At 53.0% G+C, this 11,119-nt stretch overlaps 3 non-coding genes across 3 annotated transcripts; 1 reads left to right on the top strand and 2 right to left on the bottom strand.

Moving 5' to 3' along the window:
- Positions 1-490: 490 nt before the first annotated feature.
- Positions 491-578, top strand: TRNAY-GUA (transfer RNA tyrosine (anticodon GUA)). Its single transcript is given in 2 exon segments — positions 491-526; positions 543-578. It is a non-coding gene; the product is annotated as a tRNA-Tyr (tRNA).
- An 857-nt stretch (positions 579-1,435) lies between these two features.
- On the bottom strand, positions 1,436-1,523 carry TRNAY-GUA (transfer RNA tyrosine (anticodon GUA)). The gene is given in 2 exon segments: positions 1,436-1,471; positions 1,488-1,523. It is a non-coding gene; the product is annotated as a tRNA-Tyr (tRNA).
- A 1,911-nt stretch (positions 1,524-3,434) lies between these two features.
- TRNAY-GUA (transfer RNA tyrosine (anticodon GUA)) lies at positions 3,435-3,522 on the bottom strand. The gene is given in 2 exon segments: positions 3,435-3,470; positions 3,487-3,522. It is a non-coding gene; the product is annotated as a tRNA-Tyr (tRNA).
- Positions 3,523-11,119: the final 7,597 nt, after the last annotated feature.

The raw sequence follows: 11,119 nt of genomic DNA, 5'->3' as shown, positions 1-11,119 counted from the left end.
TCAATTATTGACGAAGGGGAAGGGAATGGACTGAGAAAATGTTGTGGTTTAAAGGCCCCTTGAAGCCAGGCAGGAGGCCCAGAATGTTTTCCTTGCAGCGCCCGTCCCTATTCTGAGTGGGAATCAGGGCTGGGTCCACATGTGCTGCGCGTGTTGAGACAATCCGGGTCCCTTGCGGGTCAGCGGAGGAGCGGCGTCCCGGCTAGCAGGCAGGGCTAGCGTGGCGCCCCGGCGTTCGTTCTTCCTTGCGGCCTTGTCTTCGTGCCGTGCCTGTTAGGGAGCCTTTGAGCGGTAGCTGTGTGCGGGCTTCCGTGGGTGAATTGAGGGTAACTAGGCGTCTCCCAGCCCCCGGGGCAGCCGTGAGGATGAGGGTAGTGGTGTGTCGCTTATTCCTTTCAAGGGCTGGGCAGAGGCAGCCTATAATTATGCGTTAGTGCAGTGGCAGTTCTGCCTGACACCTTGAGTACTCGTGGCCCTTTGCTCCTGTCTTCCTTCGATAGCTCAGTGGTAGAGCGGAGGACTGTAGGCTTTGTTCCCTGGGAATCCTTAGGTCGCTGGTTCAACTCCGGCTCGAAGAGGGGCTTTTGTTGCCTCGGTTACACGCTCTTTTTAGAGCGCCCTCTGGCCACCTCCATTCGTGCGAGACTGGCCGCTGGAAATCTGCTGCATTAAAGCACCGCTTGCCACTACTTTCACTACCAACTGTTTCCAAGTACCTAGGCCACAGTTTACCCTGTATAGGCAGAGTTCCTTTGTCTTCACCCTCCCGCACTCACAGCGTAGACATCTAGCTATGGATCTCAGGCTTCGGAAGTGCCATTTCTCACCCTGGTAGCGGGGCGCTTTGTTCTTAACAGAGACCGGCCGTAGTATGTCCCCAGCCGTCTCCGTGTTTTTTTGCATGGGGCAGAGGTGCCGCGGGACGTAGTTTCTGGTGGCAGGAGTGGGGGAAGGTAGGGGAGTAGGAAAGGCCCTTTAGTGGCTGTAGAGATCCCTTTTGTCCCTTCGAAGGGACAAAAAGGGACTCTCAGCCACTAAAGGGCCTTTCCTACTCCCCTAACCTTCCCCACTCCTGCCACCAGAAACTACGTCCCGCGCGCACCTCTGCCCATGCAAAAAACACGGAGACGGCTGGGGACATACTACGGCCGTGTCGTCTCTGTTAAGAACAAAGCGCCCCGCTACCAGGGTGAGAAATGGCACTTCCGAAGCCTGAGATCCATAGCTAGATGTCTACGCTGTGAGTGCGGGAGGGGAAGACAAAGGAACCTGCCTATAAGGTTAAACTGTGGCCTAGGTACTTGGAAACAGTTGTGTAGTGAAAGTAGTGGCAAGCGGTGCTTTAATGCAGCAGATTTCCAGCGGCCAGTCTCGCACGAATGGAGGTGGCCAGAGGGGCTCAAAAAGAGCGTGTAACCGAGAGAACAAAAGCCACCTCTTCGAGCCGGAGTTGAACCAGCGACCTAAGGATTCCCAGGGAACAAAGCCTACAGTCCTCCGCTCTACCACTGAGCTATCGAAGGAAGACAGGAGCAAAGGGCCACAGTACTCAAGGTGTCAGGCAGAATGCCACTGGCACTAACGCATAATTAAGGCTGCCTCTGCCCAGCCCTTGAAAGGAATAAGCGACACACCACTACCCTCATCCTCACGGCTGCCCCGGGGGCTGGGAGCGCTAGTTACCCTCAATTCACCCACGGAAGCCCGCACACAGCTACCGCTCAAAGGCTCCCTAACAGGCACGGCACGAAGACAAGGCCGCAAGGAAGAACGAACGCCGGGGCGCCACGCTAGCCCTGCCTGCTAGCCGGGACGCCGCTCCTCCGCTGACCCCAAGGGACCCGGATTGTCTCAACACGCGCAGCACATGTGGACCCAGCCCTGATTCCCACCAGAATAGGGACGTGGCGCTGCAAGGAAAACATCTGGGCCTCCTGCCTGGCTCGAAGGGGCCTTTAAACCACAACATTTTCTCAGTCCATTCCCTTCCCCTTCGCAATAATTGACACATTCCCCTCTCGACCCTTTCACACCCGACTCGGCCTCCCCCGCCTACCTCAGGAAAACAAACACAAAGCGATGCAACAGAAAAGAACTCTCAACACACACACACACTCCTGAAAGAGAAGTTGCCCCTTTGGCTCCCTCAGGACAAAAGGCGACCGCAAAGCCAAGAGCGGACCGGAAGGCTCCTTTCCGCGCAGACATCAGGGTGCAAGGGGGAGTGGACAAGGAAAAAGAGCAACAGCCTGGAGAATGCGGGGTCGATCCCGCTACCTCTCGCATGCTAAGCGAGCGCTCTCCCATTTGAGCTAATTCCCCATGCCCACACAGGAGACCGCCCCCCTCCGCCAGGCACTCAACTCAGCGCAAACCCCATCCAGAGCCGAGGTCGGCTTCACACCGCAAAACAAACTACCTTTATGCTTGCACACCCCCTCGGAAAGGACCTCCGCTCAACAAGGACACGTGGCATAGCAAAGAACGCTGCTCCCCTTTCTTGCCTTTCGACCAAATACACCTTTCCAGGGACCATCAGAGAAACTCACACACGCCCAGGCTTTGCACTCCCACACACACCTAACGCCTCTGTTCATGACAAGAAGAAGAGCAAAAACTGCAAAGGAAAGGGGACGAGTTGCCTCCCTGCCCGCCTAGGCGCAAGGACAGCAAAGCTTCGGATTATCTACGGAGAGCCGGCAGCTCCTCGCCAGAAAGTCCGCCAGATCGGGCTTGTAGCAATTCTCCGCCACAAGCCTTTCACACACTATGTGCAATCACGGTTGCCCAAAGAAATCCCAGCTCTACCAGTGGGATGGACAAAAGCCCAAAACGGAAAGAAATGGAACCGCTCCCTCACACTACCCATAAACTGAGCTCCATCACGCTGGGGAAAGATGACAAAGAGAGAGCAAACCGCTGAAACGCACACATTGCTACAACGGGGAGCGTAATAGCCCGCCGTCAGCAGCGCACACAATCGGTTGAGCCTGAAGGACAAGGACTCTCAGCCACTAAAGGGCCTTTCCTACTCCCCCTACCAATTCCCCACTCCCTGCCACCAGAAACTACGTCCCCGCGGGCACCTCTGCCCCATGCAAAACAAACACGGAGACGGCTTGGGACATAGCTACGGCCGGTCTCTGTTAAGAACAAAGGCGCCCCGCTACCAGGGTGAGAAATGGCACTTCCGAAGCCTGAGATCCATAGCTAGATGTCTACGCTGTGAGTGCGGGAGGGTGAAGACAAAGGAACTCTGCCTATACAGGCGTAAACTGTGGCCTAGGTACTTGGAAACAGGTGTGGTAGATGAAAGTAGTGGCAAGCGGTGCTTTGAATGCAGCAGACTTCCAGCGGCCAGTCTCGCACGAATGGAGGTGGCCAGAGTGGGCGCTCTAAAGAAGAGCGTGTAACCGAGGGCAACAAAAGCCCACTCCTTCGAGCCGGAGTTGAACCAGCGACCTAAGGATTCCCAGGGAACAAAGCCTACAGTCCTCGCTCTACCAGCTGAGCTATCGAAGGAAGACAGGAGCAAAGGGCCACGAGTCACTCAAGGTGTCAGGCAAACTGCCACTGGCACTAACGCATAATTATAGGCTTGCCTCTGCCCAGCCCTTGAAAGGAATAAGCGACACACACACCTAGCCCTTCATCCTCACGGCTGCCCGGGGGCTGGGGAGACGCCTAGTTTACCCTCAATTCACCCACCGGGAAGCCCGCACACAGCTACCGCTCAAAGGCTCCCTAACAGGCACGGCACGAAGACAAGGCCGCAAGGTAAGAACGGAACGCCGGGGGCGCCACGCTAGCCCTGCCTGCTAGCCGGGACGCCGCATCCTCCGCTGACCCGCAAGGGACCCGGGATTGTCTCAAGCACGCGCAGCACAATGTTGGACCCCAGCCCTGATTCCCACTCAGAATAGGGACGGCGCTGCAATGGAAAAAAAACATGTTCAGGGCCTCCTGCCTGGCTTCAACGGGGCCTTTTAAACCACAACATTTTCTCAGTCCATTCCCTTCCCCTTCGTCAATAATTGACACATTCCCGCTCGTACCCTTTCACACCCGACTCGGCTCCTCCCCGCCTACCTCAGGAAAAACAAACACAAAGCGACTGGCAACAGAAAAGAACTCTCACACACACACACACTCCTGAAAGAGAAGTTGCCCCTTTGGCTCCCTCAGGACAAAAGGCGTACCGCAAAGCCAAGAGCGGACCGGAAGGCTCCTTTCTGCGCAGACATCAGGGTGGTGCAGAGGGGGATGTGACAAGGAGAAAGAGCAACAGGTCCTTCAGGCTCAACCGATTGTGTGCGCTGCTGACGGCGGGCTTTACGCTCCCCGTTGTAGCAATGTGTGCGTTTAGCGGTTTGCTCTCTTCTTTGTCCATCTTTCCCCAGCGTGATGGAGCTCAGTTTATGGGGTAGTGTGAGGGAGCTTCACACCGCAAAACAAACTACCTTTATGCTTGCACACCCCCTCGGAAAGGACCTCCGCTCAACAAGGACAGGTGGCATAGCAAAGAACGCTGCTCCCCTTTCTTGCCTTTCGACCAAATACACCTTTCCAGGGACCATCAGAGAAACTCACACACGCCCAGGCTTTGCACTCCCACACACACCTAACGCCTCTGTTCATGACAAGAAGAAGAGCAAAAACTGCAAAGGAAAGGGGACGAGTTGCCTCCCTGCCCGCCTAGGCCAAGGACAGCAAAGCTTCGGATTATCTACGGAGAGCCCGGCAGCTCCTCGCCAGAAAGTCCGCCAGATCGGGCTTGTAGCAATTCTCCGCCACAAGCCTTTCACACACTATGTGCAATCACGGTTGCCCAAAGAAATCCCAGCTCTACCAGTGGGATGGACAAAAGCCCAAAACGGAAAGAAATGGAACCGCTCCCTCACACTACCCCATAAACTGAGCTCCATCACGCTGGGGAAAGATGGACAAAGAGAGAGCAAACAGCTGAAACGCACACATTGCTACAACGGGGAGCGTAATAGCCCGCCGTCAGCAGCACACACAATCGGTTGAGCCTGAAGGACAAGGGACTCTCAGCCACTAAAGGGTCTTGCCTACTCCTCCTACCTTCCCCCACTCCCTGCCACCAGAAACTACGTCCCCGCGACACCTCTGCGCCATGGAAAAAAAAAATGGAGATGGCTTGGGGACATAGCTGTGGCCCACCTCTGTTAAGAACAAAGGCACCCGCTACCAGGGTGAGAAATGGTACTTCCGATGCCTGAGATTCGTAGCTAGATGTCAATTCTGTGAGTGCGGGAGGGAGAAGAAAAAGAAGGCTTTTTAAACCACAACGTTTTCTCAGCCCTTTCTCCTTTCCTTTTGAGGAACCGCTCCCTCACACTACTGCATAAACTGAGCTCGATGACGCTGAAGTAAGATGGAGAAAGATGTACCAAGAAGTCTATCGATGGAGCACCTCTTGTCTGAGCATGCCTAATAGTAAATATACTATTGTTACGAGGCTGGCAATCCTGTGAGCCAGACTGAAAGCCCTGATGGGCCAGATTCGGCCCATGGGCCGTACTTTACCTTCCCCTGCCCTTAGCCATAGTGTAGTTAGCTTATGCATTCAGCTGGCACTGCTATTAGGGAGTCTCCCACATGTAGAGTCTGGCTGACCCCTGGCCTCTCCAATTCAGTCAGGTATATCTGCTCCTGTTCTCATGTGTCTTTTCACACCCTATCCACATCTGTTCCTCCACCCCTACTCAGACACTCCCTCCCCCTATCCCCATGTGTCTCTGTGCCCCCCACTCAGCCTTTTCCCTAATATGGCCCGGGACCCCTCTCCCCGCCTATGGCCCTGCATGTCCACTGCTATTCAACCCCTGCCCCAGTCTGTCCTCTCCCACTAGCCCTTACGAACCCCTGCCTGTGACCCCAAGCAGCCAAATGTGCCTCATGCCGTCTGTCTCACGACCTGGCCCAACAGGGACTGTGAAGGGGGTACTGCAACCTCTTTCTCTTCCCTATGGTAGCTGGGGCTGACTGGCAGTGGCCGCTCTGTTCTAGCACCACAGCGCCCTCCACAGTGGTCAAGAGGGAGAACTGCAACACTATCCAGCAGAAGTTATTTTCTGTGGAAAAATATAACAAATATGTGCTGCACATGAATTAGGCATGTGCACACTGGTGCAGAATTAGCCCAGGAGCATAAATTAATAACTTGCATACTGTTCCATTGGCCATCAGACCTCTACTGAGCATGCTTGATTCACTTACTTAGCTGTCCTTTCACCTTTCATACTGACAATGCTCACTACAAAACATTTCCTCATTTTTAATAACCAGCTGGCTGAAGCCAGTTCAGGTAGAGGCTGTTTGAACTTTTCTGCCACCCTTTTACTTTGAGTACTGCATATGCTCATTGTCTCATTATCTCATTCTGCACATACTTGTTTGGACTGTTTTTGCTTTAGAACCAAGATTACCTCATTTTACCTTACTTTTCCTGCTCCAGGACATTTACAGCATAACAATACATTGCACACCGCTGCCACCCCAGAGCTGCTCAAGGCCAGAGCCAGCACTCTGAACCCCTCCTGCACCCCACACTCCTACCCCCTGCCCTGAGCCCCCAGCCCCCTGCATTGAGCCCCCTCCTGCACCCCAACCCCCTGCCGAGTCCCCTCCCACACTCCTCCCTGCACCCCTCCCCCTGAGGTCCAATTGACAGGGCTGGGGCAAAGAGATCAGAAGTTCTAAGATTCGCCCGAAAAGACACAAAGGCTAGGATGGAAGAGTGTCATTTGGAGCTGGGCCTGGGGAAATGGAGGCCCAGAACTTGGGTCTAGGCTCCCCATCTCCAAGATGGACTGAGGGCGTCCTGTTTCTGTACCTACAAGCTGTTTTAGACTGTGAACCTGTTGTCTAATAAACCTTTTTACTGGCTGCTGAGAGTCACGTCTGACTGCAGAGTTTCGGCGTGCAGGGACCCTCTGGTTGCCCCAGGACCTGCCTGGGCACCGCTCACTGCAGAAAGCGCATAGTGTGGAAGGCATGCGAATGCTCTGAGGTCAGACCAGAGAAGGTGTAAGCTCTTGCTCCTGGAGACAGTCCTGCTCAGAGAGAAGAGGCTCCCCAGAGTCCTGACTGCTTTGTACGGAGTAGTTCCAAAGCATCCCAGCATCCTTCCACATCATGGCACTTCCGGAAGTCCAAACAGGCACTGACACTCACTCTCTGGCCTTTGTCTCTTTTCCAGGCATTAGGAGGTCACCTGATCTCTTTGTTCTCCAACACCTTCAGTTGCACCTTGCCGGAGAGCGGCCCAGGCCATCAGTGCCCGGAGACAGGGTTTCGGCCATTCTCTGTGCAGAGGCATCACACTGGCACTCTGGGTCCTACAAATCACACACCCCCTTATCCCACCATCTATTCCTTGAGAATGCATAGGGGAAACTGAGGCACCCACACAGTATTCAGAGAAAAAACTTAAGAACATTCCCACTTGTAACACCTGTATACTTCAAAGTGTGTAAAATAACAAGTATGTGCTGAACACAATAATCTCCAATCTGAACCAAATTTAAGTTGGGTTTTCCCTCTCAAGTGAGGGCTCTGGGGCAGGGAATGAGGGGTTCACCACACTGCAGCAGGGTGCTCAGGGTTGGGCGCTGGGGGCACAGGCTCTGGGTGGGCAGGGCTGGGGGATAGGAACTTGGGATGGCAGACGGCTCTAGGTAGGCGAAGAGGACTCCCCCCCTACCGGCAGAAGCAAGCTCCAGGGGAGAGGAGACCCCCTCCTCTCCGCCCCCTCCTCCCCCGCGGCAACTACTCTGAACCACGGTCACTGCACATGCTCCTAGGGACTCCTCTAGGTCCAGAAAGCCCATTCGCCTCCCCTAGGATGGTACCAGGCAGGGGGTTGCCATCATGTGTGCCTCCCCACCCCTGCTGCTGCCACCTGCGGCGTGCTGGGGTGGGGGGGAGAGCTCCCAAGCCTGTGTCCCTCCTTCCTCTTTCTCTCCCTCTTCCCCCTCCCGGGTGCTCCTACCTGCCACGATCTCTGTACCTTAGGGCAAAAGCAGCACAAACAAAGGGAGAGAAACTGGCTGTTTTCTTTCAGGCAGGGAAGCTCCGAGGAGGGGGCAGGGAGAAACCCCAGCTCCAAATATTGGTGGAGCACAATCCCCAGCTTTGAATATTCCTGGTGCTTGAGCACCTGCTCGAGCCCATATAAGCTTCCATCCCTGCAGGTGAGTTCCTTTTCCCAGCCTTCCCAGCAGCCAACCCTCCCTCAACTGTGCTGCATTCACGCTCTCTCTAGGACTCAGCAGCCCTTGCTCTTACATCTCCACATGCTTCCCGTCTGGTGCCCCAACCTTTTGGCCCTAGGCGGCTGCCTATTTGCCTGTGGCTAAGGACGCCCTGCCTGACAGATTCCACAGCAGGCACCTTTCACATTGGATGCCCCACCAGCCTGATATCATAAGTGGAAATTGCAAAATTACAGTCCTGCAAAACCACACCGAATCTGGGTGATGTACCATGCTCAGGTGCTCTGTCTGCTACAGGCGCAGAATTGACGGAGACAGAAGCACAGTGCTGGACAGGTGTGTGGTCTTCCTAACCATCATAAGCCTCCCTCTGTCAAACCCCTCTCAGACTCCCCTGTTCTGCAGCTCCCTGTCACTCTGCTCCCTGGTCGCTCTGCTTCTGAGTGGGGAAATTGTATGCAGGGCAATAAATGTAGGGCTGGGGCAAGGAGTTGGGGTACAGGGGGAACACGGGGTGTGGGAGGCAGTGCAGTGTGTAGGAAGGGGCGTGGGGCAGCAGGGAGGAGTGCAGGAGGGGGGCAGGGGGCTCGGCAGGGGGTTGGGGTGCAGGAGGGGGCTCAATAGTGAGGGGGCTGGGGGCCTAGGGCAGGGGGTAAGGGAGTGTGGGGCAGGAGGGTTCAGAGTGCTGGCTCTGCCTTGAGCAGCTCTGGGGTGGCAGCGGTGTGCAAGTGTATTGTTATGCTGTAAATGTCCTGGAGCAGGAAAAGTAAGGTAAAATGAGGTATTCTTGGTTCTAAAGCAAAAACAGTCCAAAAAAGTAATGTGCAGATGAGATAATGAGAACAATGAGCATATGCAGTACTCAAGTAAAAGGGTGGCAGAAATTCAAACAGCCCTACCTGAACTGGCTTACACCAGCTGGTTATTAAAAATGAGGAAATGTTTTGTAGTGACATTTGTCAGTATGAAAGGTGGAAAGGACAGCTATAAGTAGTGAATCAAGCATGCTCAGTAAGGTCTGATGGCCAATGGAACAGTATGCAAGTTATTAATTTCATGCTCCTGCGGCTAATTCTACCCATCAGGCACTGTGCTCTCAACACGGAAGTGGGAACTATGGGATAGCTGAGGAACAGCTACCCACAGTGCACCGCTCCTGAAATCGATGGTAGCCTTGGACCATGGACACAAGCAATTGATTTTGTGATCGCATTGCGGACGCGCAAAACCGATTTTATAACATCGGTTTCGTAATATCGGTTTAAACTACTTCGAAATAATCGTGCAGTGTAGACGTAGCCTAAGAGTTCCTTTATAATGGACCAGGAAGACCCCACATCCTACCAACTCCCAGTTGTGAAAAAGTTTGGTATTCAAATCTAGATCCAGCCTCCACACCTTAGACGCTATTCTAACAACACTGCATTTTATTTCTTAAATGGTGCTGAGACAGGCTAGTCGGACCAGAAAAGGATCCTGCCCAGATAGGTGGAGTTTAAACCCCTTTGTGTGTGTTTTATTGTAAAACGCAAGAGTAACTAAAGAAAGGCATGCCTCTTATGGTCAAAAACAAATGCTCTCTGGCAACTCCTGTTGTATGTTGACATTACAGAGGTTATGTCTACACTGCGCATCTTTTAGCAACACAGCTGTACCGCTAAAAGGCGTGCAGTGTAGCCACTCCGTTGGCAGGAGAGAGCTCTCCCGCTGACAAAATAAATCCACCCCCAAAGAGAGGTAATAGTTTTGTCAGCAGGAGAGCTTTCCTGCCTACAAAGCACTGTCCACACTGGCAATTTCTGTCAGTAAAACTTTTGTCATTCAGGCTGTGTGTGTGTTTTTTTCCACACCATACCTGAATGGCAAAAGTGTTACTGACAAAAGTGCAGTGTAGACAAAGCCTGAGACTATACCAACTTACCTATGTCAACATAGTGAGGTTGGCATAACCCCTTAGTGCAGATAAAGCAGCTCATGGAAAGGGTTTCTCCATTGCTGTAGGAACACCACTTCCCCAAGAACAGTAGCGATGTCGACAGAAACAAGCATTCTTCCATCAGAGCAGCTGCATCAACACTTAAAAATGTAGCTAAGATATGAACAGTAACATAATTGCCCCACCCCATGGATTGCTTCTCATCACCACTTATTTCATTTCCCTAGAGACACCCTTCCTCCCTGATTTACTGCCCAACTCGGTCTTCAGTTCTCCACAGCATGTCCCTTTTACAGTATGCTGGTGGAAAGCAATTCCCCACAGCTGTCTCAATCTTGGGCAAATCCCCATTCTCAGGACCGTTGACTGTAGCTAGAAGGATTGTATTAACTCCTTCCCAGCCAACCTCTGAACTGGATCAGTAAACCCCACTTCAGGTGGTGTTTCTGCAGCAGTATTCCAGGCATTTCACAAGAAAACAATGCAGCTGAAACAACCTGCCACAATAAATACAGAATATTAAGACACATCAGGATGTTCTACAAGAATTAGAAAAGTCTCATTGCCCTCTATTAAAGTGGCTAATTCTGTAGCATTTATTGTGATTATTGTCATTGAACATGTTCATTGCAGTAGCACTTAGAGAAAGCAACAAGGTTGGCTCTCATTGTTCGAAGGCATCATACAAAAATGAAGTTCATAACTCATGTCTCAAAGACATGGCGAATAGGTTGTATTATCCAAAGGGACAGTATACATGCTCACTCTCTCTGCACCATTCCAGTGTGGGCCAGATTGTAAGTGATTTAGGCCACGTCTAGACTACGCGCCGTATCGGCGCGTTAAAATCGATTGCTCGGGGATCGGTATATCGCGTCTGATCTAGACGGGATATATCGATCCCTGAGCGCGCTTATATCGATTCCAGAACTCCACCAAAACC

Source organism: Chelonoidis abingdonii, chromosome 2 (assembly GCF_003597395.2).
Source record: "Chelonoidis abingdonii isolate Lonesome George chromosome 2, CheloAbing_2.0, whole genome shotgun sequence".
NCBI lineage: Eukaryota > Metazoa > Chordata > Testudines > Testudinidae > Chelonoidis > Chelonoidis abingdonii.
This window is presented reverse-complemented; position numbering and strand designations above follow the sequence as displayed.